This window comes from Rhinolophus sinicus, chromosome 1 (assembly GCF_057876585.1).
Source record: "Rhinolophus sinicus isolate RSI-liver-muscle chromosome 1, RSI-T2T, whole genome shotgun sequence".
Lineage (NCBI taxonomy): Eukaryota > Metazoa > Chordata > Mammalia > Chiroptera > Rhinolophidae > Rhinolophus > Rhinolophus sinicus.
Genome location: NC_142501.1, coordinates 11,914,943 through 11,940,772, shown reverse-complemented (window position 1 = coordinate 11,940,772; position 25,830 = coordinate 11,914,943). Strand labels below are relative to the sequence as shown.

Here is a 25,830-nt window from a genome sequence, read left to right as displayed (position 1 = left end):
AATGCCCAGTGAAAGCAGAAATTCAGCTCTGGAACTCCAGGGGGAAGAATGAACAATATTTAGGCCCCTGCTATATGCCACCCTGCTCTGACACTAAATTACTTAAAAGACAAACTAAGACATCTTTCTCACTCATCTTCAGAATTTGGGAAGTAACAGAAGCATAACTTGGGGGTTTGAAGTGTTAAGAATGTGCATTCCTATGCTGGTTCCAGACGACCTGAGTAAAAATTGCAGCTCTGCCCCTTCCTGGTGTGTAATCTCAGGTATGTGACTTAACTGTCTCGTGCTCAGCTTCCCTATCTGTGAAATGGGGTAATGGGAGTACCTACCTTATAATGTTCACTGTGAGTGTCAAGTGACTTAGAACAGCAGTGCCTGGCCCAGAGTTTGTCAATGCCTTTGTTCACTGTTAGTTAACACAGACAGACTAAGCCTGAGAGAATGAGGTTTAAGCCACTGAAAGGGAGCTGGACTGAGAGTCTGGGGAATTACTTAAAAGCTCACGGTAATGATAATATTGACGACGATGATGTAGTAATAACAATTTGAATTGCTGTGAGTGGCATTCATTGAGACACGTGTGGGCCAAACATTGTGCCGAGTGTGTTACGGCAAAGTTTCACCGAGTCGTCTCCAATCCCAGTTATTACCTCTGCTGTCAGGAGGAAGAGACTGACGCTCTACCTGGTGGACGCTCAACACTCTGTGACCCTGAGCAAGTTGCCTGACCTCTCTGGACCTCCAGGATGGGCTTGGCCTCAGTGCTCTCGAAGGGCTGTGCTGCTTCTGCCTGGCGACTCCTGATGAAGGCACGTCGTCATGAAGACATGACAGTTCTTAAAGCCTTGGCGGTCACCAGAGTGGGAAGCTCCCTTCCCTTGAGCTTTAGGTGTCTGAGGTCTAGGCTCCCTGGAATTCGTGATTTGGAATTCTAGACCCCTCCTGGGTCATTCCCAAACCATGCAGCACCTTTGAACGCTGGGCGTCGGTGTGGGAGGTGAGGATGGCCCGAGGTGAAGCTGGGAAGCAGGCAGAGGTTTTTTGGCACCTTCTCAGCCCACCCTGGTGGTGGGAGCAACAGCTCTCCCTTATGCAGCACTGACTGCATTCCGGGTACCACCCATCATCCTCTGAGCTCCCTGAACCCCTGTAGCAAGCCTTTGAGGTAGGGAGACAAAGTGTCCCTTTTACAGATAGGAAACAGGCCCAGGTAGGCCAGGCTGCTCACTCAAAGCCACCCAGCTTGAGGGTCACAGCCAGGATTTGAACCCAGGCCCGTCTGCCTCCCAAACCCATGCCAGTGCCCGCCACCCTAAACTGTTTCCCTGTGTCTCTTTCCTCTGATTCCTGGTCATCTCTCCGTCCTGCTGACCCTGCTCCTAGTGTCCTGGGAAGGTCTGATTGGTGTTTTCAAGGTACTAAGGAGCGGTGAAGACACTGACCCCTAGACTCTGATTTGGTAGCTCTGGGGTGATGTGTCCTCTTGGCTATGAAGCACAGAGCCCCTCTGGATCTAACATTCTTTGAGACGAGGGTTCTAAAATGTGTTAAAAAGGGATCTCTGCAGCTCCACTAACCTTTGCACAATCCCAGATGTAGGACTGCAGCACAGGTTAAAAGTTACACTAAAATCTATTCTTTATACAGAGGAAAGTACACTGAATATGGAGTCTGAAAACTCATTCTGGCTCTCCCAATAACTTGCTGTGTGACCTTGGGCAAGTCCCTTCCCCTCCTCTGTGCCTCATTTTCATCTATCCATCCATCCATCCATCCATTCATTTTCTGTGGCTCATTTTAAATGAGGGTTGGATGAAACGATCCTCCTTGGCTATACAATTTGGAGATCACATTCTGCCTTCAAATTGCTTGTGTACCTCCCCACCCCCTTGCTGAAAGGAAGGGCCCTGGTTCCCCCCTCATTTGCCTTGGTTGGTGTCCCTGGGGTCTAGACAGCACCTCTCACAAACTGTGCTGAGTAAATATAGTAGAAGGAATGAACAATGCTTCAAAATATCTAGTAGGCCTCTCTATTCTGCAAACTGTAATATATTACGTTGAGATAATCACCAATGATAGTAGCTAATCTGAGTCCTTAAAAAGAAACTGTATTATGCTTTGTCTGATTTGATAAAATAGCACAGCTTTGGAGAAATCGGTGTTTATCTTTAACTACAGTGTAAAAGAATAATTTTTAGTAAAACCTTCTGAAAGTAATTTGACTATATGGGTTTTTTCTACCTCTAGTCATTTTCTTGGAGAAAAGAAAAAAGAAAAAGAAAAAGAAAAAAGCAAAAAAGAAAACAATTTCTATTCAGTCACAGGCAATGCTGCTTTGGAATTTAAAGGCACAGACATGAAAAATTTAGCAGAATGAGCTAGCTGCCTGAAAACCTGGTTATAAATTTGCATTGACGTCTTTAAAATTAGTGTCAGTTGCAGACCAACTAAGAGCTCCAAATTCTAATCCTATTTCTGATCCTGACTTGTTTTAGCCTCTGAACGAGTCACTTCAATGCTTGGCCCGAGCTTGCTCCTCTGGCAAAGGATGACAGCATCGACCTACTTCAGTCTTGCCTATTGTTTCTTTCTTTTCATGTCTTTTTAAAGACTCTAATCTATATCACTCTTTCCCATTTTTATCCTCTTCTTCCTTCCTCCTTCTGCACCTCCCCTTTCTTCTTATTTTGTAATTGGGTGAAATGTAATTGGGATAAGAGAATAGAAACTATCAGGGTTTTGTGGGTCTGTTTCCTTCTTTATCAATGAAGACAATATTGACGGAAGATTTTTGTGCATTTCACTGCAAAGGCAACCTGAGAACCTCAGCTCACCAGGAAGAGCGCTTTCTAAGAGCTGAGTAATATTTTGGTTCTCGTCTCCTCATTGTTTTGGTTTTGAAACCAGATTCTCAGGCCCCAGTGAGGGTTCCTGGCTCCAACGTTAAAAGATATCCCTTTATTCAAGCAGAAAAGTCCTGGTTGATTATAAGTGACCGTAGCTCGGGCTGAGAAGTTGGCCTCAGCCGTGGCCAGAGGAAGGACGGACAGCTTTAGAGTAAAACTTAGGCCGCAGAGATGGTCAGTGAGCATATGGTGAAGGCATTTGTTTGGTGCCAGCTTTTGTTACAGATTACTTCATTTAATCATGGTTTAATCCTGCAAGCTGGTGTCCTTAGCCTCGCTTTACAGGTGAAACTGAGGTTCAGAGAGGTTAAGTGACTTGGCCAGAGTCATGCATTTAGGAAGTGACAGAGCCCTTCTGATATCAGAAGCCTGTTTCCATCAAAATTGGTCTCCTTTCTGCTGAGCAAGGCTGCTTCCTGGCACCGGCTTTGAGATGGGTGGATTGGAGCCAGACAGGAAGAGACTCAGGAATCAGGTAAAACCCCCTACTCCTACCCTGCCTGCCCAGGACCAGGGGTGGAGGCTGGACACCTGGAAAAATGGGAGGCGGGAATGGGACTGCTGAGTGTGTGTGTGTATATGTGTGTGCGTGCACACGTGTGTGTGTGTGTGTGTGTGTGTGTGTGTGTGTGTGTGTGTACATACAGAGAGAGTGGGGGTGAGAGAACCAGGGTAAATATGTAATTAGGTGTTGTTTGCTTCCAAATGAAAATAGCATTATGGTTTATTTCCAATTTTAAAAGCAAGGCATGCTCATGGCAACAAATTTAGTCTGTACAGAAAAGGATAATAAAGGAAGTGAAAACAGCCCATAATCCCACAATCTAGAGTTAATGGTAACCCCTGGCTCATCTCTGAGCTCTACCTTCTCAGGTTTGCTACCTCAAATTCACCTTGGTCTGGCCTGTTGGTGAGTTGCCATGGAGACCACCAGGAAGCAATTGACATGAATAACTCTCATTTTTGAATTTTGGACTCACTTGTCACTTTGGGGTAGCTGGGTAGCTGATGACTTCTTTGGGTTTATTTGATCTAAGATGGATGTTAAAGCTAGCAGAACACTGGGGGTGCCAAAAATGTACACATTTTAAGAGATTACTCTTTGAAGTTGAGTTGAATTATGGTAGCAATGTGTAGTATGACGTTCGCTCAAAAGATGCCATTAATCAAATGAATGCTAGCGTCATTCATTGTATTACAATTTTAGTACAGTTTTTTCCTTTCTTAAAATGTGTATACATGTTTTTGGGCCCCCTCTGTGTGATTAGCTCCTTCAAAGTCATGTTTTCAAAGACTGGGAATGTGGGAAAAAATTTCATACGATGTTTAGACAAAAGAGAACATAAAATTGTGTATCCAGTATGATCTGAGTCTTGATTAAGATATATATCTACACAGGAAAAAGACAAAGAACTTCCAGTATTTCTCCTAAAATGCTTTTTTCTGGGTGAATTACTTTGTCTTCTTTATATTTGTCTGTATTTACTAAACTTTTTATAATGAGCATGTTTTGCTTATACAAAGAATAATATATGCTATTTTTAAAAAAGGATAGATCTTTGGCGATGAGATGTTTTTGAAATACCCCGTGATGAACTAGTATATGCAGAGACAAAGTGAAGCAGAGTATTAAGCGATTTCCCACTGACCTTCATCAACATTGCAGCCTGGATGGGTGGGGTGGGAGTGCCTGGCTGGCTGAGGGAATGCTCCTTTGAGTTCCTGAAATACTCATTTCCTGCAAATGCCTCAACTTGGCACCATCTCTTAGGAGCAGAAACACCGGTTGAAATGAGCAAGAGAAAGTTTGTCTCTGAAGGAGCCCCAGAAGTCCTCATTTATAGTTAGGGTTTTGCTTTCCCAGTGGAAACGGGTGGTTTTTTTTACCCATGGACATCTGCCAGAAATCAAACAGAAGAGACAGGTAGGAGGAAATGGCCTGTAATTTCAGCTCGATGGCTGTGTTTCACATAGTCAATGTCCTTAGCTTGGGGGGTGTTACAGGTATGAAACTGTCAAGAACTCCCTTGAAAGCTCCCACTGTGTGGGTTCATGGGCAGGAGAGTGCGAGCCCAGTGGTCCCTCTTGGGTGGAGCTAATAAGCCTTTCCAGCCTCCTACTGCTCTGTGGGAAAGACAACAATAAAACCCGAGAATTCTTAAATCTCAGGGGAGACTGGAGAGGTGAAAGAAGGTCTGTTTTATGGTGCATCTTCAATAAAAGAGATTTACAGGTAAATCATTTTCTCTTCTTTCTAGGTGTTAGATTGAGAGGATCCAGTAAACTAAACCCCAGAGAGAGACCTTGGTATAAATAAAAAAATGTGACAACTGTTGAAACGAATAGCAACCAGTCAGAAATACCATGTTGAGGGAGGCTCCGGGTCCCAAATAATTCAGAGAATTGTTAGCTGGTTACAGCAAGAGTGAAGGCTTAACGGGATATGGGGAGGGCATTTAGGATGCTCCCCAAATCTCAGACTTGGAGGCTGATTGAGAAAAATGGGTAATGCAGATCAATTTTATCTCTTAAAGAACAATGAAAGCCCTACGATCCGAATACATTCCTCCCTTTATTCAATAGGCAGTCACTGAGTGCCTTCTCTGGGCAGGCAGTGAGCTGGGTGGTGGAGATGCAGTGTGGAAGGACCAAGACCCATCCCCGGGGAGACTGTGTCAGGGTGCGAGGAGCCATAGCTCTAATGCAGGATGTTATATACAGTGATAAAGGTAAATGCTGGTGGTTATTGTGTGAGATAGAGAGGCAACTGTGTGTGTGTGTGTGTGTGTGTGTGCACGCGCGTGTGTGCGCACTGATGATTGACAGAGCTGAGTTGGAAGAACACAAAAGCATTAGGCAGATAAAGGGAGCCAGGTGATGAGAAGCATATAAACCAGACAGGTAAAACAGTCATTTGTTCATTAATTCATACAACGCATATACTGAACTCCTACTGTGTTCCAGGCACTGTCCCAAGGACTGAATGAACAAGATAGACCATGTCCCTGCCTTCAGAGAGTGTCTATTCTAGGGGAACAGACAAGGAACAAGTAAGGAAACAAACCAACAAAGCACCGGCTTTCAAATAGTGATGTGTTATAGAGAGTATAAGACGGCATAATGTGCTCTGAGGCTGTGGTGGGCATGAAGGTGCCAGGGAGGCCATCTGAGAGAGAGGACCGTCCATGTGGTGCCCTGAGTCGGCAATGCAGAGGCCGGGGGAAGAACATCCCAGGTGGCGGGAACAGCAAGCGGAACGGCTTTTAGATGGGACCAAGCTTGGTGTCTTCCAGGGTCAGAAGGCAGGGCAGTGAGTGGGGGACAGTGGGAGGCAAGTGGGAGGTCAGAGGGGTGAGCAGGGAGCAGATCACGTATGCCTGTGGGCCCTGGGGAGGACTCTAAGAATTGTTTATAAGGGGCAGGAGTGGTAGGTAGACCAGTTGGCCGGCCATTGTGCTAGACCTGGTGGGAAGCCGGGTGGCCTGTGTTGAGGTGATAGTTGTGGACGTGGATAGAAGATGATGGTTGGGGATTATGTTCTGGAGGTAGAATCAACATTATCCATGGAAGGATTAGATGTGAGAGTAGAAAGAAAGAGGAACGAGGATAACTCCTGGGATACTTTGCCTGAGCAGTAGGTAGATGGTGGCCATTTATAGAGGTGAGGAAGAGGAGTTTCGTTTTGTTTTGTTTGACGTGGGGGATAGCAAGCATTGGGGTCCTATGGATGGTTCCGTATGGGATAAACCCACGTTTATGGAAAGAGGTGAGAGGTGGCAGGAGGGGGTAGGCGGAAGTTTTGAAGCATCTTGTTGGCCCCTTGAGAGAGCCAGACACACGTGGAAGCCTCAGGTACCCAACGCAGGCCTTTGCCAAGGGGAGCAACACTGTCAGCTTCCATCTTCTGAGAGAGGAGCTTCCAGTGTTGATGTTTGTGTGCAAGGACGTGGCAGGAAGCAGGGCCAATTCGGATGCTGTTGTGATCGTCCAGACAGAGTTGGTTATAACCTGAATGTGGAATGGACAGAAGTGGGCAGATGTGTGGGCTATTTAGTGGATAGAAGGTACAGGACATAGTGACTCATTACGAATGTGAGATGAGGGAGATGTGAATTCTTATTTTCTGGGTTCCAGTCGCTAAATGCAGTATAGAGCATTGGGAGGGCTGAGGAGGAGAGAAGGTCAGTTATGGCCTCCGGTGTGGTGGCACCGTGTGTGGCTTCCCTAGTGCCCTCTTGGCTCTTCCACCTTCCTCACTGAACACTGATTTGTTCCTTTTTGCCTCCTGCCCCCTTTCTCCATGCTGTCCTTGCTCTTCAGGGGAAGCCGACCCATCCCCTGCTCCAGAGATGGTCCTCTCGTCTAGTCAGGTAACCCACTCCTGGCCAATGATGAGTATGAGAAAGGTCTTGTGACCAATTTGGGCCAATGCGACAGGAGGAGTGGTTTTCTGGGCGCTTCTGGGAAAGCAGCTTCCTTGCTTTGACCCGAGATCACATGGAGATGGCACTTCTGGGCATCTGGGTGTTGTCTTTTGAGGATGTGTCACCCTAAGTCACTGTAGCTGTCTCGCTACCACCCCGAGGATGATGAGGAGCCCAGCAAACAGGCTGGAGCTGCTCAGTTGCGTGAGCACCTATTTCCATATTGTGAAACCAGTTGGATTGAATTTTCTCCTACTTGCAGCTCAACGCATGTAAACAGAAACAAGGGCCAGTGGGACATCTGGGTGGAGATTTCCAGCAGGCACCTGGGCTTTCTGTCTAGGCTTGGAGCCCATGCTAGGGTCTGAGATGGAGAAAAACAAACAAACAAACAAACAAACAAACAAACAACTCTAATGCTTACAGTCTTCTGAGAGTTGTTATTAATAGGATTGTTTTCCTACTCAAATAAGACTTTTTTTTTTAATGAAGAAGGAAGTGGGGTAATAAAAGGAAGAACTTCCTTGAGTAGCACACTCTGTATATGGGGATGGATTACGGACCCTCTTTAATTAAGAATCTAAAAGAGATAGGCATCATTAGAATGACTCAGGCACTGTTCGAAGAGAAGCTGAATGACCTATTTTCTGAGATTTTTTTAAAAGTGGAAACTCATTTTGTGTTTGTTGCCCTGGACGACCTCTAAGAGACACGGACCAGCCCAGAGGAAAGAAGATGGGAGCTTTGGGCTCTGGCACAGAGGAAGGCCAAGTCCAGCTTTCACACTTAGGAGCTGCGTTATCTCCCTGAGTCTCATTTGTAAAATGGAGCAAACAACTGCCGCCCCCACCCCCGCCAAGGTGGTCCTGTTCATTAAATTGGGAAACTCATATAAAGAGCGAGGAGGGGGAGAGAGGAAGGGGGAGAGAGACAGAGAGACAGAGAGAGACAGAAAAAGAGAGAGAGGCGTTCATCTCTAGCATCCTCTGCTTGTAATATGGTTATCAGTGACCTCCGCTTGTCAGGTCTGATGGTTAGTTCTCTGTCCTCATCTTGCTTGACCAATCAGTGGTGCTCGATCTGGTCAATCCCTCTTCGCTTGCCTTCAGGCACCCCTCGCTTGGTTCTCTTCCTACCTCTCCGGCTTCAGCTTCTCAGTCTCTTTGCTGGCTCTTCCATGTCTGCCTGACCCCTGAACGGTGCAATGCCCCAGCACTCGATCCTCAAACCTCCTTCCTCCCTTCTCTAGCTGTCCTCACCCTTCAAGGCTCCTTTGCTCAGTCCAAGTGAAAAGCCCAATATCCTTATCAGGGGCTACAAGCCTCTACCCAAATCTGTCCCCCTTCCCAACCTTCTCTGCCACCCCTCCTACCACTCTCCCCTCAGCTCAACTGATCTCCTTGCTGTTTCTGGAAAATGCCAAGCGTACTGTCCCTTCAAGCCTCTTCACTTACTGTTCCCTCTATCTCGAGGCTCACTGCCTCACTTCTTTCAGGTCTTTGTTCAAATGTCACCATTTCCGAGCAACCCTCCCCAGCACCCTGTATAACCTAGCAACCCCACACCTCATCTATGTGCATCCTCTGCTCTGAATCTGTCTTCATAGCACTCGCACCACTCAATACATTATATACTTATCTGTGCATTAGCTCTTTCTCCCTTTAGAATGTCAGCCCCATGAGGTCAGGGATCTAATTTTATCCACCGTTTGATCTCCAGCTTTCATAACAGTGTGTGGCAAAAAGTGAGCCCCCCGTCTCTGTATGTATTTTGATGAATGCATTCATCGAGGCTTACTGCTATTGTTATTACTAATATCATTATTTTTTCCAACTTTGAGATTCCATGGTTTATGTTTGCAGAGAAGGAGGTAGAGCCAATGGCCTCCCCAGATGCCTCTCAGTTTTGCAAGCCCCGGATCCATAGCACTGCGCTCTGTAAATTGCTTACATGGGAACAGATCCAAACAGAATTCAGATCACCACGCTCCTGGACGTCCTCGACTTCCTAAAAAGCTGTCCGGAGTGATATGGTTTGCCATCTAGACATGTCTGTTTGGGAGGCAGTTTGACCTATGGTGAGAATGTCAAATGAAACAAAAATATTTTGACATTTTAAAAGCTTTAATTGACGTGCGATAAAAGCCATAGCATCCGAATATGTCAAGTTTATAAGGCAGAGACTTTAGAACAGGAATATGTGCCTACCTAACGTGAGGGCATGTCAGCAACTTGATTGCCTTGTTGAAGGAGGACACCGGTCACATGTTTAGAAGAAATGTGTCTGCGAAAAACATCTGCACCTTGGTTTGAGGCTGAATCTGTCACTCGCACTGCAGTTTGAAGTTGGGGTATATGTGAAATTAAACAGTTGCCAAGGCAATTCAAACAGATACATGTCAGAGGCCCCGGAAGGACGGCACCCCAGTGACTGCGGTTAATCAGTAGGGTATGGTAGAGAAAGGATGGACTTTGGGGTTACGCAAACTGGGGTGTCAATTCTAGCTCTGCTGTGCACAGCCAGGATATCATCAGGAAAGTGACTTAACATCTCTGGGCTTTGGTGTCTGCCGTCACCTGGCAGAGACATCTGTGACTCACACAGACCTGTTTTCCCTGTCGTCTAGCACTCAGCCGACTGCATTTCCCAGCCCACCTCACAGTTCGGTGCGGTAATATGACTGCGTTCTGGCCAGTGGAATGCGATGGACATGATATAGGCCACTTCTGAGCGTAGCCCTAAGAGCCTTCTGCGGGCCGTCCATCATGATCTTCCCCTTCTGGTTTGAGGTGGAGGAGACTGGTATCTTGAGAAGCTGTGTGCTGAAGACGGTGGAGACACGAGCTCAAAAGGCATATGTCTTATGAGCCAGTGGCCGCAGTAGAGCTGCCTGTTTTGAACTTCCAGTGAGTGAGAAACAAATGTGAGTGAGAAACAAACTTCTGTGTGTTAAGCCCCTGGGATTTGGGGGTTTAGTTGTTATAGCAGACACTGTTACCCTAATATCTTGGTAAAATGGGGATAAAACATTTTTTTTGGAGGGTTGAAAGGTATGTGTTGAGTTTAAAGCTTGCAGAACAGGTCTTGCTATATGGCAGGGGTTTAATAGGTATAGTTGTTATCATCCTATGCCCGGTTATTATCTACAGTAGTCATTGCACATCGACCCTGGGTAGGGTTTTGCTCGGCCCCGAGGGAATATCAAGGCGTATAAAACATGGTCCCAGCTCTCCAGTTCCAGGTACTTACAATGGGGAAGACCATTATCCTTTATGTGTACACAGACCCTAAACTGTCTAGCCTCTGGACAAGATAGAGTGCGTGTCTCTGGGATTAGCCATTAGAGTTCAGAGGGAGAAGGTTCCTTTGGTCGGGCCAGTTAGGGAAGACGACAAATCACCAGCTGTCGGATGACAGCAGTTACACAGGCCACCACACACAACGGTCAATCAAAAAAGCATTTCTGTTTTAGTTTGGACACATGATATCTTCATTCTCTTAGCAGGTAGTCATTGCTAACCGTGTTAGAAAGGTAGTGTATTTAGAAAATTAACCTAGAATATGGGTCAAGCTATAAATTTGGACCAAGATATTTATTAGTGAAACATTGATAATGTCAGAAGGTCAGAAACAACTGGAACGTCTAATAGCAGGAGAATGCTTACGTAAGTATGGCACATTCCTTTGGGTAATCTGTCCCTAGGAAATCCCATCAATGTCCACAGCTTGAATTGCCCCCGGACATCAGTGACTCCTACATTTATGTCTTGGGCCTTGACTTCTCCTAACTCTACTCCCATATCTCCAACTGTCAACAGCATGTCTCCATTTGGGTGTCTCAAAGCCATCTCAAACTCAGAGTTCCCAACCTGCACTTATGATTCACACCCTTTCCGTATCCCTCTAACACATCCCTCTTCCAGCATCTCCTGCCTCACCAGCTCCAGTTGTGAGTCAGGATTCTGGGAATCTCCCTTGATATCCACCTCTCTCTCATCCCCATGCCCAATCCATTAGGTCCTCAATCTCTTTCAAAATCCACCCCCTTCTCTTCATCTCTGCTGCTCCCTCCTTGCTCTAAGCTGCCATTTTCTTTCACCTGGACTGTGGCTTAGCTTCCTACCTGGCCTTCCTGCATGGTACCTCGGCTCCTCTCCAATCTAAGATCACATCTGATCACTTCGCTCCTGCATTTCCCAGAGCTCTTCAATGACTTCCCACTGCTTTTAGCATAAAGACCAAAGTTCTTAACATGGCCATTGAGTACCTCACTGTCTGAACCTTGTTTCTCTTTCTATCTCATCTCGTTCTATTCTTTTCTACCTCCTTCTCTGCAATCCAACCACAGGACATTGCACAGCTCTTCTCTCTGCTCACAATACACTTTCCAACCCCTCCCTCCCGTTCTAAACGTACCATTGCCAAGTTCCCACCTACATGTGGCCCAGATCTGAGACTCAATCGCCCCAAGGAACCCCTGCGTGGTCCTGCATCTGGTAGGTTCCTTTGGGACCTGCTTCCGGGGCTTACACACAGACTGGACAAAGGAAAAGGTGGCTCAGGGGCATTCCGGAGGGTAAGGAGCCAGGTATTAAAAAAACAAAAAACCAAACCCAAAACATTTGTCATTGCTACTGCAGAGTGGGTAGTCTACTTTTATACCACCAAGTGTCAGACCATAGAGCTTAGTTCTGGTGCTGACTTTCAATCAGGGCTAGTCACTCGTGCCAAAAATATTTACTTTGTGCCAGACACTGTGCTATGTCGTCTGCTGTTATGGAGCCTACTGTTCATTTGACACATTGCAAAGAGCTGGGTATCAGGAAAGCAAATTTGTATTCAGGGAGCTCCCGCGAATGTGTTTTATTTCCTTGAGTAAGACATTTAATTTTCTGGGTCTCAGTTGTAATAACAACCCTTGCTGACTGGCCTGTGGTGACTGGAGCTGGCATTCACGCTGCTGAAATACTTGGAAATCTTCAGTCCTTGAGTGCGATGCAGAGGAGATGTCGGGCTTTGACTCTGAGCAGTTGAAAGAAGTGTGGCTTTCCCAAGCCCCTTCCTGTACCCCCCAGAGGACTTGTGTTATTAAACCAGAGAGCTGAGCAGATCTGGGCTGGCAAGGACCCAGGGATTAATGTCCAGGCGTTAACATCATAATTGGGCCGCCACTGAAGGCGGCATCATCCACCCGCAGGCGCTGATGCTGAGAGCCCACGTTGCCCCTCCCGGCTGGCCAGGACCACAGTCTTGGGAGGCAGCCTGGGTGGCCTTAAAGCTGTACTTAGCACATGCTCAATAGCTGCTGTCAGGTGTTAAAAAAGCTCTCATGAGGGCCAAGAAATTGACTTGTGTCCTGGGTTCCTCAGGGAAACAATGGGGACCCATGGAAGAAGCTTTGTGCCTGAAGGTGCCCAGGGACTGGGCATTGAGTTACGGCGAAAGCAATGAGAGACTGTGGGCTGTGACAAGTAGTAGTGGCATGAGGTTGGCAGGCTATCGTGAGGCCATTCTGCATTTTCTTTTTAGCCTGAAGTAGATGGGGATGAATTCTTTTTTAAGAAAATGTTTACTGGGGCATAGAGCCCAGTGATCAGGAGGACAGTCCACCAGTGAGACTTGTGGTGTCTGGAGGTGGCAAAGGGATGTTCCCTTGTCAGGGGAAGGTCACTGTGCGCCAGTGTCACACGCATTGGCTCATTCAATGACAACATTCCCGGGAAGCTGGTTCTCTCATCCTCATTTTCCAGATGAGGAAACTGAGGCTCCAATAGACTTGAAGACCTGCCTAAAGACACATGGTCATAAATGATAGATTGTGGGGTAGACTCTTGTCTGTTTCCTTTAGTACATTGTGAGTCCACTTGTGGACATGGCACAGTAACATCAACGCTGTCTTCTGTGCTCAGTATCCTGCTCCTAGAAACGATCTCAGATCCATCCGTTTCTCTTCACCGCCCCTGGCCCGAGTGGCTCTTATCTGCGTGACAGGAGCCTCCTAACCAGTCTCTCTGCTTCCTTCTCTGCTTCCCTTTGCCCACATAGCAGATGTAAAGATGGCATTTCCTTGCTTCACACCCCTCACAGGGTTCCCATCGCCATTAGGCTAGAATCCAAAATATTTAACGAGACCCGTGAAGCCCTGCTTGTGTCTTTTGCTCTCTTTCCTTCCATCTCCCCCACTCTTGGCTCTGTCCACACTCGTCTTCCTGTACTTTCTGGAAGGCTGCAAGCTCTCATCCTGCCTTGGGGCCTTCACATATGCCATTCCTTCTGCCTGAAACACTTTCTCCCCATTTTTTTTCTGAATGACTTCTAATCAACCTTAAATACACGTATTTCCTACTCTCCTTAGTATCCTGCACTCTCGCCCCTCATCACTCTTTAATAATTTGCAAGTAGCTTTTCCTTTGTGACCTTGCTGGTTTGCTTGGTTTTCGTCTTTCTCCCTCTTTATTCTATGAGAGCCTAAGTTTTTAGGGACCAGGACAGTTCTCTTCCCTGCAGTCTCCCCAGAATCCAACACACTATCCAGCACGCAGTGGATTTCCAATAAGTACTTTAAAAAAATTTGTCAAATGAATAAACAATTCTCAAAAGCAGCTGGTATCAGCTCTGACCATGTGAGTGCATGTGAACATATTTATAGAAGCCAGTTCATTATATCTCCATTTTCATTCATTTATTTGTCCGTGTGTCATCTCCATCAATATTTACTAAGTACCAACTGGGTGCTGGGGATGCAACAGTGAAATGAAAAGAAAGTGCCAACCCTCCAGTAACTGAGTGGGAGGTGGGGGTGGGACGATGTGGGGACATGTAGGGGCAAAGGTCTGCGTTTCCGAGCTGGGTCGCTTCAGGTTTGAATCCCTGATCCTCCAGTTACCCAACTGTGTGACTTTGGGCAAGTCACTGTACTTCTCTGAGCTCTAGTTGCCTCCTCTGTAAAATGGAAATAACCATGTGCATCTTATAGGGCTGTTTTGATGCTAAATTGAACAAGATACAGTATGTAAACGCAAAGCTCAACACAGAGAAGATGTGTTGTGTGTTGTTGTTATTATTGGTGTTTATTTTTATTACTAGATGAGTGGGGCATAAAGGGGAGTTACGTGAATTCTGCCTAAGAGCGGGAGATTCGGGAAGGTCTTGTAAATTAGCAAATGCCTTTGAAGCAGGGTGGATAGAGAGGGGAGGGCTCTTTGGATGAGAGCAAAGAGGGACTTCTGGGAAGATCTGGGCTTACGGTATTTCAAGAACCAGCGTCCCCCCATTTCTCTCTGTCCCCGAGGGGCACATAGCACGCTCTTCTTCCCAGAATAGTTCAGCCTGTGTTTTGGGAATCTGCGCCCACCCTCTGCACGCCTCCCCTGCTCTTATCCCTGAGCCCAACCTTGTCCTACCCATATAAGCCTGTACCTCTAGTCCCCCCTTTCCTCTTAAAACTAGGAAGAAGGAAGGATGGGAAACATCTCTGTCATCTATCAAATACAATTGGGAGTTGGCAGGCATGGTTTTATTAATGACTACTCAGCGCTGCTCTCCCAACATCTGGAAGACTTGTGCCTCAGGATGGACAAGCCAGTGATCACAGGGAGAGACTTGTCGGCAACTTGGAGATGGATGGGGACCCTGAGGCCGTCTCATCTGGCTTCTGTCCTGGGCAGGCAGCCCCTGGCAGCACCCTTGAGGATGGGCCGTTCAGCCCCTGCCTGGCACTCTCCAGTGTCCCCCAAGTTCATGTCAATGGGAGTCAGTTTCAATACAAATCAGTCGTGTTCATTTCAGGCTCCAAACTCAAATTTCAGCACAAAAGTACTGAAAAGGAAACATCTCTTCAAGGAAGGAATAGTATAAGGTTCAAGAGTCGGGGCCCTGGGATCCAGACTGCCAGAGTTCACATCCCAGTTCTGTGACCTTGGACCAGTCAATGCAGCTAAGTTTCAGTTTCCTCATCTGTGAAATGGGAATGATAATCGGAGTTCCTTCATGGTAGTGGTGAGGAATAGCTGCAGTAACGAGTGAGAAACACTAAGAAGACTGCTGAGTCCATAGGAATAGCTTGAACAGTGTTGACTATTATTAATTCTTGGTGGAACGTTTTCAAAGCAAGGGCTGGAGTGAGGCTACAAGGCCTCAGAAAAATCTCCAGGCTCTCCAAATCCTTTTCTTCCTGCTCTCTGAGGAGTGAAATTCCTTCACCAGGCGGCAGGACCTTTCACTGCGTGGTAACAGAGAAGCTTGTGGCCGAGTAGAGAGAGCCAGGCCCTGCAGGTGGGCAGCCTGTATGTAGCGCTCGGTTTGGCTGCTTACTACCCCGCTGACCTGAGGTAGTTACCTCTGTTTCCTCACCTGCAGAATGGGGACCGTAACCCCCACATCAGACTGTTCAGCGTCACCTCCCCTGGTTCACTCCTTTGCCAGGCCACCTTCATTCCTTGCCTTGCTTATTGCCTTTGACTCCAATGGGCCTCTTTGTTTCCTCACTCCATTTCCACCAACAGCCAGAGCAAGCTTCCGAAACCCAGCTCAGCGCAGGGTGCCCTTTCCTTACACCCTCCAGCGGCTTCTGACAGCCCTCAGAGTAAATTCCTCATCCTAACCGATAAGCAGTCCTGCATCTGGCCCCACTTCCTCTCTGTTCCTCTCTCCACGGTTTCTCCCCCTCATTCGCTCTGCGCTCTCCCACTGGCCTCTTTCTTGGACCACTGAGCACTCTCAGGGCCTTTGCACTGGCTGTTCCCTCAGATACCAGCACGGCCCGTCCTTTCTGTTCAGCTGTCACTTCCGCTGAGAAGCTTTCCGTGGCCACCCTGTCTTACACAGCACTCCCTTTCTGTTGCTCCCTATCCCCTTGCCCTGCTTTGTTTCCTTTTTTCCCTGCATAGCACTTATCGGTGCCTGACAGATGTTTATGCATTTGTTAGTTTATTGCTTCTTTCTTCCCATTAGGCTGTAGAGCCTAGGACGGGAGGATCTGACTGATTTCTGCTGGCTGTCTAGTGCCCAGCCCGTGCCTGGCTCCATGTAGATAGGCAATAAATATTTTTTGAATGAACAAGTGTACGGTATGCAACAAAGATGAACATTTGTGAAGATGTGCCTGGTCCATTGTAGGTGTTTGATAAATGTGAGTTTTTAATCCCCTCATTATCAAACTAGAAAGAACATTTAAAAAGCAAATACCCTTGGGAGGGGCAGCATGTTGATTGAAATTCACACGGGATTCCTGTAAAAGGGAAGAGGGAGCTGGGCGGGCAAAGGAAGCCAGGGGCCCTGTAGACAAACTTCACTCGCTAAGCAGTTTGCCTCTGGCCAGCTCTGCTTGTGTCTGTGTACGACGATTCTCCAGGCAATTGAATTGCATTACCCTTTTCATTCTGGTAATATGAACACGAGTCAGATGTGGTATTTGATGGTGTCTTGTCTATTGAACGACTTCAGGACAGCCTGGCACACTGCAGCAAATGACTGTCAACTTGAGGGCTGCCATGCCTCCACCATGGTGCCAACAGTTCCGTGGAAAATCCCGGGCATTTACAGTGTATGTTTCAAAACTGAATTTGTATTTCCTTGGTTTCATCTTTAGAGTTATTAGAAACGTGTGCTTATTCCCAGGGAGACTTCAAATGCAAGATTCTTATAACAAGACCAGAGCTGGAAGATTTCCTGAAGGGAGAGAAAGAAAAGTGTTCCCTGCCTGGTTGGAATTGCTGTGTGTGTGCTACCCGCTGAGAGAGAGAAGAGGGTAGACTGGATGCCTTCCAAAAATCAGAAGGAAAGCTGATTCCAACTTGGGAGGGTGTGAGAATCTTAAGACCAAGGCCAACCGAGTGACTGAAAGAAGTGTTTTCTTAAAACCAAATACCTGGAAATCTGCTGTATCCAGCAGTTCCCTGGCTGTGGCACATAGTAAGCGCTCAAGAAACATAAGTTGAATTGGAATTGAATTTAGCTGGTGAGGGTTTGGAGGCTGTGTTAGCTGCTGTGATCTGGATGGGGATTTGACTGAGCCCCCCACCCCCTCCCCGCCCCCCAGGGCATTCCTGTTGCCTGATAATCTGTCACAAGTAGCAGCAGTGCTGAAGCCTGTGGCTGTGTCCCAGGATCCAGCCCTTCCCGGGGAATCTCCCTGTCGCAGACATGGCACAGCTTCACCCACACATTGGGTCTCTGAGTCACAAGGGCATGTTTGTGCTGCAACTAACTTTACTACTGTTTTTGCTATACAATTGGAAAAAACCCATTAGCTTTTTAGGGAAGGGGCCTGCACCACGTGAAATCTTGAGATTAGTTATCTTGATAAATATTAATTTTCCTAACCAGCCTCCTACCCGGCTTCCTCGTTTTCTGTCCTTTGACAAGAGGGGAAAGACAGACCAGTGTCATCACTGAAACTTCTGCAGCTCGTCTACCTGGCAAGGGCTGGTGGAATCATGGGTAATTCGTGAAGTTGTAGCAGCGAGCTAACGCAGCACCAGTGCAAAGCGATTGGGTTGTCGACCGTATTCAATCCTAGTGAAGGGATTATTCTGAGCATCCGTTACGGGAAGATGCCCTTGCCTTGGACTGGCCCAGTCTTGTGGGGGTGTTGCAACCCACAAAGCCAGCAAAACTCTCTGTTCGCTTGGAGCTTCTATTCTAACAATCCCCAGGTATCTAGGCATCTTATACCGTGACTGGAAATGACACAGACAGTAACATCACAAAAAGAATCAGGCTCAAAGAATATGTCAATAAGAAGGGAAGGTGAGCACCAGAGAGGCAAAGAAATAACCAGTGAGCTGATCATAGGGTCCTACGAAGTTGACAGAGCCCCATGGGAACTTTGGCTCAACAATCCCTGACAGCCAAAGGCAGAGAGGGAGAGTATATCAGTCACAAGAATCTCCGACAGGGACCTTACTACTCTCCCTCTGTCTTCTCATAACCAAAGCTATTATCTAATCGTATTACCTTACCTAAGCCTTAGAACAATCTTATGATCATGCTGTTGATTATCTTGTGATCACTATTAGCCCCATTTTACAGACGGAAAAATAGGCTTAAAAAACATTAAGTACCTTGCCCAAGGTCACATCTGGGAAGTGGCAGAGCTGAGAGGAATTCTCAGCCAGTCTGAACTCAAAGCCCATGCTCTTCATCATAAACCTCACTGCCTCTCCCGCAGGGCAAACTGAAAAAGTACACCCATGGTCCTTGGGCAAAAGCCTAATTGCCAGGGATCTGGGAGGGAAAAGAAAGAGAGGCACATATCTATATAATGAGGAAACTGGATATTAAATATGACACATCAGCTTTTAGGCCCAAGACGTCCCAACAGCCCGAGAATGGGAAAACCAGAGCTGTTAGATCCCAGGTTTGAGATGACCTGCGTAAAACTGACCTGACAATTTACACCCATTTTTCTGTTGTCATAAAAGTATGATCTTAGTAAGAGTAAGGAGTAAAAAAAAAAAAAAAATCCCCTTAGCATGGCTCTTGCCTGTCCCCAGGATCCGGTTATCATGCAACCTCATTAGGGCGCCAAGAGCGGATGTGTTGCCAGGAGAAGCGGGTGGAAGGCGCTCTCCAAGGTGCTGAAGCAAGAGGCGCTTATTTTTCTTCTTTCCAGATTGTCTTCTTACCTCTGAGCAACTAGTCCTGGTAACCACAAGAATGAAAAGAAACAAAACGCTCCTTGAAAAAGGAGACAACCTGCATGACCAAGTTGAGAAAATATGCCATTTTGTAAGAGTTCAAGTTTATTTACAGGCGGTGCCAACCCTGAAAACGTAGCATAGGGTAAGGGATAGAGCATGGACCCCAAAACTAGGCTACTCACTAACTGAGAGACCTTGGGCAAATTTCTTAAACCTTCTATGCCTTCAGCTTCCTCACCTATAAAGTAGTGGTAGTAATAATAATAATAGTAGGAGTACTGACCCCCAAAAAGAGTTGCTGTGAGGATCAAATGAGTTACAAATTACTAAATGCTTAAAACAATACCCGGCAAATAGTAAGTCCTATATATGTGTTTGTCAAGAAAGTTAGTTACATTCCTTAAGGCAAAATTGCTTGGTAATGGGGTCATCTCTGGAATGATGAATCTGGCAGAGTCACATCATGCCATGGGGTGGATCTAGCCTCAGGGGATGCAGTGATGGCAGATGACACAGAAAACAGTCTCTTGCTGCCATCCCTCTCTCTCACATTTACACAACAAGACAAAAGGCCTGCACCAAATCCAATTTTCTGTTGCATCTTAGAATACTAAGTCCAATCATTTTCTAAAATGTGGAATTCTGTGTGCTATACAGTTTTTAAACAACAGCTGTTCACTCACCCCAGAGGTGAGAGCGAGACAGTGTTGGAGGTTATTCAGTGCGTACCCACGTCTCCTGGTTCCCACACAGCATGTTAGGGGCCCTCATTAATTACTGTTTGCAAAGCACTGAGAAATCCTCCAGTGAAAGTTATGATAGACATGCAAGTTGCTGTATTATTTTTACACGCGCTTGTCATTGCTTTCAAAGTTTACTTATTGGACAGGGAAAGTGAGAATATTTGTTTTTCTTGATGGCCGTGGATAATGCCTTGTAAATTGGCATTTATAGATGTTAAATCACTTTATGGAGACATTGTATCTCCAGAGCTATAGGAATGTCATATGAGAAATGTACATAAATCATTTCTTCTTTCCCTTTTGCATGCTCCCCCCCACCTTCAACTCTTATTTCCACAGTGAAACAAATGTGAAAAGAAACATTATAAGAAGCAACTGTGTGTATCCAAACTTTAAAAGCTCAAATACATATTTCTACTCGTATATAAAATTTCCTTCATGGAGTCAGTTTTCTTCCATAGAACACTCCCATTAATTTATGCTAAAGTTTGAGCAACATGAAATAAAATTTTGAAGCAGAAACAAAGGAAGTTAGGGATAAACATAAATCCCCAAAATTAAAATCATGTGTTGGGCTCCTCCATCTAAAAAGCTATCAAAAATCTTGGCTTGGCTTGATTTTATAGTAAAAAAATTGTGTGAAATGACCAATAGCAAGCTCATATCTCAGAAATTTCTTCCCATGGTTATATATGCATTTCTTTTTCTTTATTTTTCCCTTTTTATAAGGAAATACCTGTTTTACAGGTATGGGTGACCACTATTAGATGAAGTTTACACACTTCTCTTTAATGTATCTGTTTTCTAACTCAAGTTTAAGATAATGACACCAACCCTGGCATACTGAAAACAAAAACCAGGTTCACTGCAATTAAAATTTAGCACGACACCGAGGACGAACACAGGACCATGGCTGCAAGCTGTTCAAGTGGTGATGAAATCTGCATCAGATAAGGGAGCCGCATTTGCTGCTATTAGCTGCTCCTCAGCCAGCTTTCATTACGGCCTCACTAAAATTGATTTGAAATCTGTCATATTTGTTTTTGAAAAAAATCTCATAAAATCTAAGAAGTCTATTTTAGTTTGTAAACGAGAGCAAACAATTGCCTCTTTTCTATGAATAAAATGTAACACCCATTCTGAAATAATGGTCATTTTCTTACTCCTCAAACAGCATTCTGAGCTCGTCACATCACACACCTCCTAGATTTTCTAGTGTTGTGCTGTTATATTCAGTTTGGGATTCTCATCGGCTCTCCCTACCTTTTACTTCCCCATGCCCCACGCTTCCCAGCTGCAGACGTTGATGTCCTCCTCTGGGCTCCCGTAGCTTGTATGTTATGACAGTTCTCACATAGTGATCAATAAAGGAAAGAGTGAATGATTGAGCTGGATCTTACTTTATGAGGGTAATGACCCTTATTTTTTATCTTCGTGTAGCCTTTGGTATGTATGGTGGTCTGATCACAGGGCAGGCAATGATACCGTTTATTCAAACCATCCAGTCGCTGTCAGCTCACAACAGTTCTGGATGGTTTTTTATCCTGGTGGATTAACTATAGTGCAAGTGATCAATAAGTCAAATGATGCTAGCATATCTTCATTTTAAATTCTTAGGGATGCTGTCTCTTACTTAATTACATGCAGTCCTATTGATTTACCGATCAAATCCTTCCACTTTTCTCCCTCTCCACTCCCCGTCCTGTTCCAGGCCACCATTGTCTCTCATTTGGACAGCTGCAGTGGCCTCCTCACAGGTCTGCCCTCAGTCACTCTTGCTCATTCTTATCTCTCCCTCTGCACTATAGCCAAAGGGATAATTTAAAATGCAAATCTTACCACATCAATTCTTCCTTTCTTAAGACCTGTCAGTGGCTCCCATTGCTTTAAGGACAAAAATAAACATCTGCCTTGGTTTCACCTCCCACAAGTCTAGCTTCACTTTCTTTGCTCTATAGCTCTGTCTTCCTTCCTGGTCCCTAATCATCTCAATTTGCTCTCTTGCCTCAGGACCTTTGCACATGCTGTTACCGGCTCCTGGAACACTCCTTGCTTCCTCACCTTTCACCTAATTACCATGTCACCCCTTAAAGCCCAGCATCCCCCAGGCTAGCTAAACCTCTGATTACACACTCTCTTAACTGCACTTCAAACACTTGGCACTGTTTGTAAGTGTGCATGTGAGGTGTGTGTCTAAGCTCCATGACAGCAGGAACTGGGTCTGTTGTTTGCTCCCCACTTGATCCCAGAGCTTAGGCTCCCCTGGAACAAAGTAAGGATTTGAAAAATTTTGTTGAATAAATGAATGAATAACTCTGGGATAAATTTAAGATCTTTGTCTAACAAATCAGGAGCCAGAGGAGATTTCTATATGCTTAGTCCATTTTCCAAATCCGGAGAGGGTCAGCATCAGCCAGCGAACAACATTGCTCAGCTCTACACTCAGCAAACCCTTGGTGTCAACCTGGGGAATGATGCAATTTTTCCCCAGTGGAAGTTCCGCCCTTTATGAAATGATTCCATCAAGTCATGGCAAGGGTCCAAGTGGCCCATAATGCAATGCAAAGGAAAAATGTCAAAAGAGCACAGGATTTCCAGATCAAGTACCATACAACTGTAAAACGAAATAAATGAGTAACCCAGAATTCACTGATGTGGAATGTTCTAGACACTCATCGCTCTTGGTAACACGAAATAAATGACCCTCCCTGCTGGCATTTCTGTGTGTCTTGTCATTCACTGTTGGTATCGCATATTCCAGCACATCCTCACTCAGAGTGCCCCAAACAAGCCCACACTGGGAACATGTGCTTCTCTTTGTCTCAAACTGTCTACCCTTTACCCTCCTCCCTCTTCACCTTTTCATTTCCAGGACCCCTGGGTCAACATCCATTAGCATTTCCCTGCCCTTATCCAACAGCATTTCCTAAACCAATTGAAGTTTTAATTTGCCATTTTGCCATCTCAGTAAATGCCCCCCCCCCCCCCAAAGCCTCCATTTCCTTAAGACAGAACTCTGGGAGTCCTCTCTGCTTCTTTCTTCTCTCTCCTGTATCAGTCACATCCCAGCCATCGGCAAGTCCTGTCCCAAATTGGAGCCTGTTCTCCAACTCCATCATCTTGGTCTTCACCACCGCCCTCCCTGCAAATGTCTCCCTGTGGGTCTTCTCCCCTCCCCACCCCTCCATTCTTCCCTCGGTGGTCAGCATAATTTTCTAAAGTAAATTAGATCATATTTAAATCACTTCTATGATTTCCCTTTTTACCAGAAAAATGCTCAGGCTCCCTTCCATGACCTACGAAGCCCTATGAGAGTTGGTTCTTGCCTTTCTCAGTGTCATGCTGAACCCACCTTGCCGCCTTCCCCACTCGGCATCTTCACTTCGACGTCTCAAACTTGACATGTCTTCAGCTGAGCTCCTGACCTCCTTCTGCCCCCTCTCTGTTCCTCCCCCAGCCTCTGCCTCGCAGGAAACTCCATCTTTCTCAGGGGTCAAAACTCAGAGTCACCCTTGACGCCTCTCTGATTCACACCCTGTTTCCAGTCAGCCAGCACATCTTGTCAGCTCTACTTTCCGAATGTTCCCCAAATAGGGCCACTTCTCACAACTGCTATGACCGCCCTGGTCCAAGCCATCATCATCTCCTGCCTGGATCATCGCAAGAACCTCCTAACTTGTCATTCTGTGTCTCTCCTCTCCCCAATTGCCTCCCATCTCCTTTCATTAAATTCTCAACTCAGCATCTGGAGTCATGATGTGAAAACATAAGAGTAGGTCAGGTTAAACCCTCCATTGGCACCTGCCTCACTCAGAGTCAAAGCTGACATCTTCACAGTGGCTCGTAAGGCCCCATGTGATCCGCCCCCCCATTCACCCCGGTACCCCTTTCGTCTCATCATCTACTCCTTTCTGCTTTGTTTGCTTCCTTCCAGCCACACAGGTCTTGCTGTTCCTCAACAGCAGGCACACGCCTGCCTCAGGGCCTTTGCACTGGCTGTTTCCTCTACCGAGGACACCTTTCCTTAGATATCGATTATTTCCTAGGTGTTATTTGATCCCTTATCTCCTTCAGGTATTTTTTTAAGCCTTACCTTCTCACTAAGGCCTTCCCTGTCCACTCTATATAGAATTACAACTTCTTTTGCCCAGAACCATGCTAGCCCACTTCCTTGATTTGATTTTCTCCTTAGCGCTTGTTTCTATGCAGTATTGAGTACTGGCTTCACGGGTGTACAATCTGTGCAGTCACACAGACCATGCCCTAGAAGGAGCTTGGTTTAATGCTCTGTGTTGCTGTCTTGAATTCTTAATATACTTTTTTGACAAGGGACTCTGCACGTTCATGTTTGCTCTTGGTCCCACCAATTATGTAGCTGGTCCTAGATGTAGATTATGTAGATGGTATATATTTGACTTATTTTGATACGTGCATGTCTCTCCCTGTTAGAAAGTGAGCTCCATGACAGCTAGGATATTCATCTTTCTGTCCATCACTGTAACGCCAGTGCCTAGAACAGAGCCTGGTATATTGTAGACACTCAAGAAGTATTTGTGAATAAATGAGTCCTCCAAATATCTGGTGTCATCCTTGACACTTATCAACTTCTCTGGCCCTCCAATTCAAGTTCCATCCATTTTGTTTCTTAAATATATTTTGAACCTGTCCACACCTCTCCATTTTCTCTGCACCACTGTTGGCCACGCTTCCTGGATGCCTCCTTGTAAGGCACTTCCGACTGATCTCCAGCATCCCTATGTGTCCCCAACCCCTTCCATCGAGCCCAGGATGAAGGTCAAGGTCCTGAACACGACCCAAGGCCCGGCCTGAGCTGGCCTGTCCACCTCTTCTGCCCCATCCTGCCCTCCCTCTCTGCAATGCAGCCTCCTTGGTCTTCTTTGGAACCTGCAAGCATGTTTTAGTTTCTTATGTGCAAACCCATCTGTTCCTTGCTTCCAGAACACCTTTCACTCCCTCGAACTCTCGCTCACCCTCAGCCCTCAGCCCTTTTCCTGAACCTCTGGACTAAATCTCCCCATTATTCATTCATGGCGCCCTCCATGTGCCTCTTCTCTGTAAAACTTATCACAGCAGCGACTGGCCAGTAATCAGTGCTTTCTGATGGATGTGTCTTTTTGCCCACGGGGCTATAAGGTCAGAAGTGAGGGGACCATACCTCTCAGGTCTTTGTATCCCATCGCCCTGCCTGCTGCCAGAAAGCCTGTAGCGGGTGCTCAGTAATGTTGCTGTTGAGTGAGTATGGGGCAGGATACCCTGCTGAATAATTAATTTAGGTTGGGTCCTCACTGGGTAGTTAGTTTTCACACCACATCCCAAGGATGCAGACAAGCCTCTGGGGGCATAGTCATGGCATTGGCTATAGGGCCAAGATGCAATGTGCCCCCACGCTGGAAGGCCTGGGCTGTACACAGAGAGTCTTTGTTTGGCAAGCACAGTTGGCTCACATTTTTTTTTTTTTTGGATGAGTTGCTAACATTGAAAACTTGGGAGGTTTCACATAAAAATTTAAATATTTGGCTTCTTTTGGAAAATTGAAAGGTCCAGTAACCTTGGGCCTGCAGTATGTCCGTTGGCTGGAGCTGACCTGGGCTGCCATGGTGTGTTGCAATTGCCCACGGTCCCACCTGGAATGCTTCCTCCATTAGGCTACCTGCCTGGCTTCTGTGTGCACTGGAAGCTATGGCGTTCGCCTTGGCTCGTAGAGACAACAGAGCTGGATTATCTAAAATGAGAAAGGCTCCAAGGGTTGTGAGAGGTCAAGGAGAGACCATCTGGAGAGGCCAGAGGTGTCTGCAGACTCTAAAGGCTTTGGGCTCTCCGGGGGACCCTGGCACGAGGCTCCCAGCCTAGTGTCCAAGCTTGTGGAGGCAATGGAGCTGCCCCTGCAGGACCAGGGCAGCCTGAAGGCTATAGGCCCCTTCTTAGAGATTCCTAATGGTTGGTATAAGGCTCCAAGGATCCTTATGTGATCACGGGCAGGGAAAGAGACCTCTCAAAACCGTGATAGACGTCACATGTATATTCATTTCTTGGCTACTCCGAAAACTGTGTGTGTGTGTGTGTGTGTGTGTGTGTGTGTGTGTGTGTTGGG

The 25,830-nt window shown here is 46.3% G+C and overlaps 1 protein-coding gene across 1 annotated transcript in view; it reads right to left on the bottom strand.

Moving 5' to 3' along the window:
• The window catches only part of CACNG2 (calcium voltage-gated channel auxiliary subunit gamma 2), a 110,097-nt gene that overhangs the window by 41,372 nt on the left and 42,895 nt on the right, over positions 1-25,830 (bottom strand). The gene's annotated exons all lie outside the window — the stretch shown is intronic.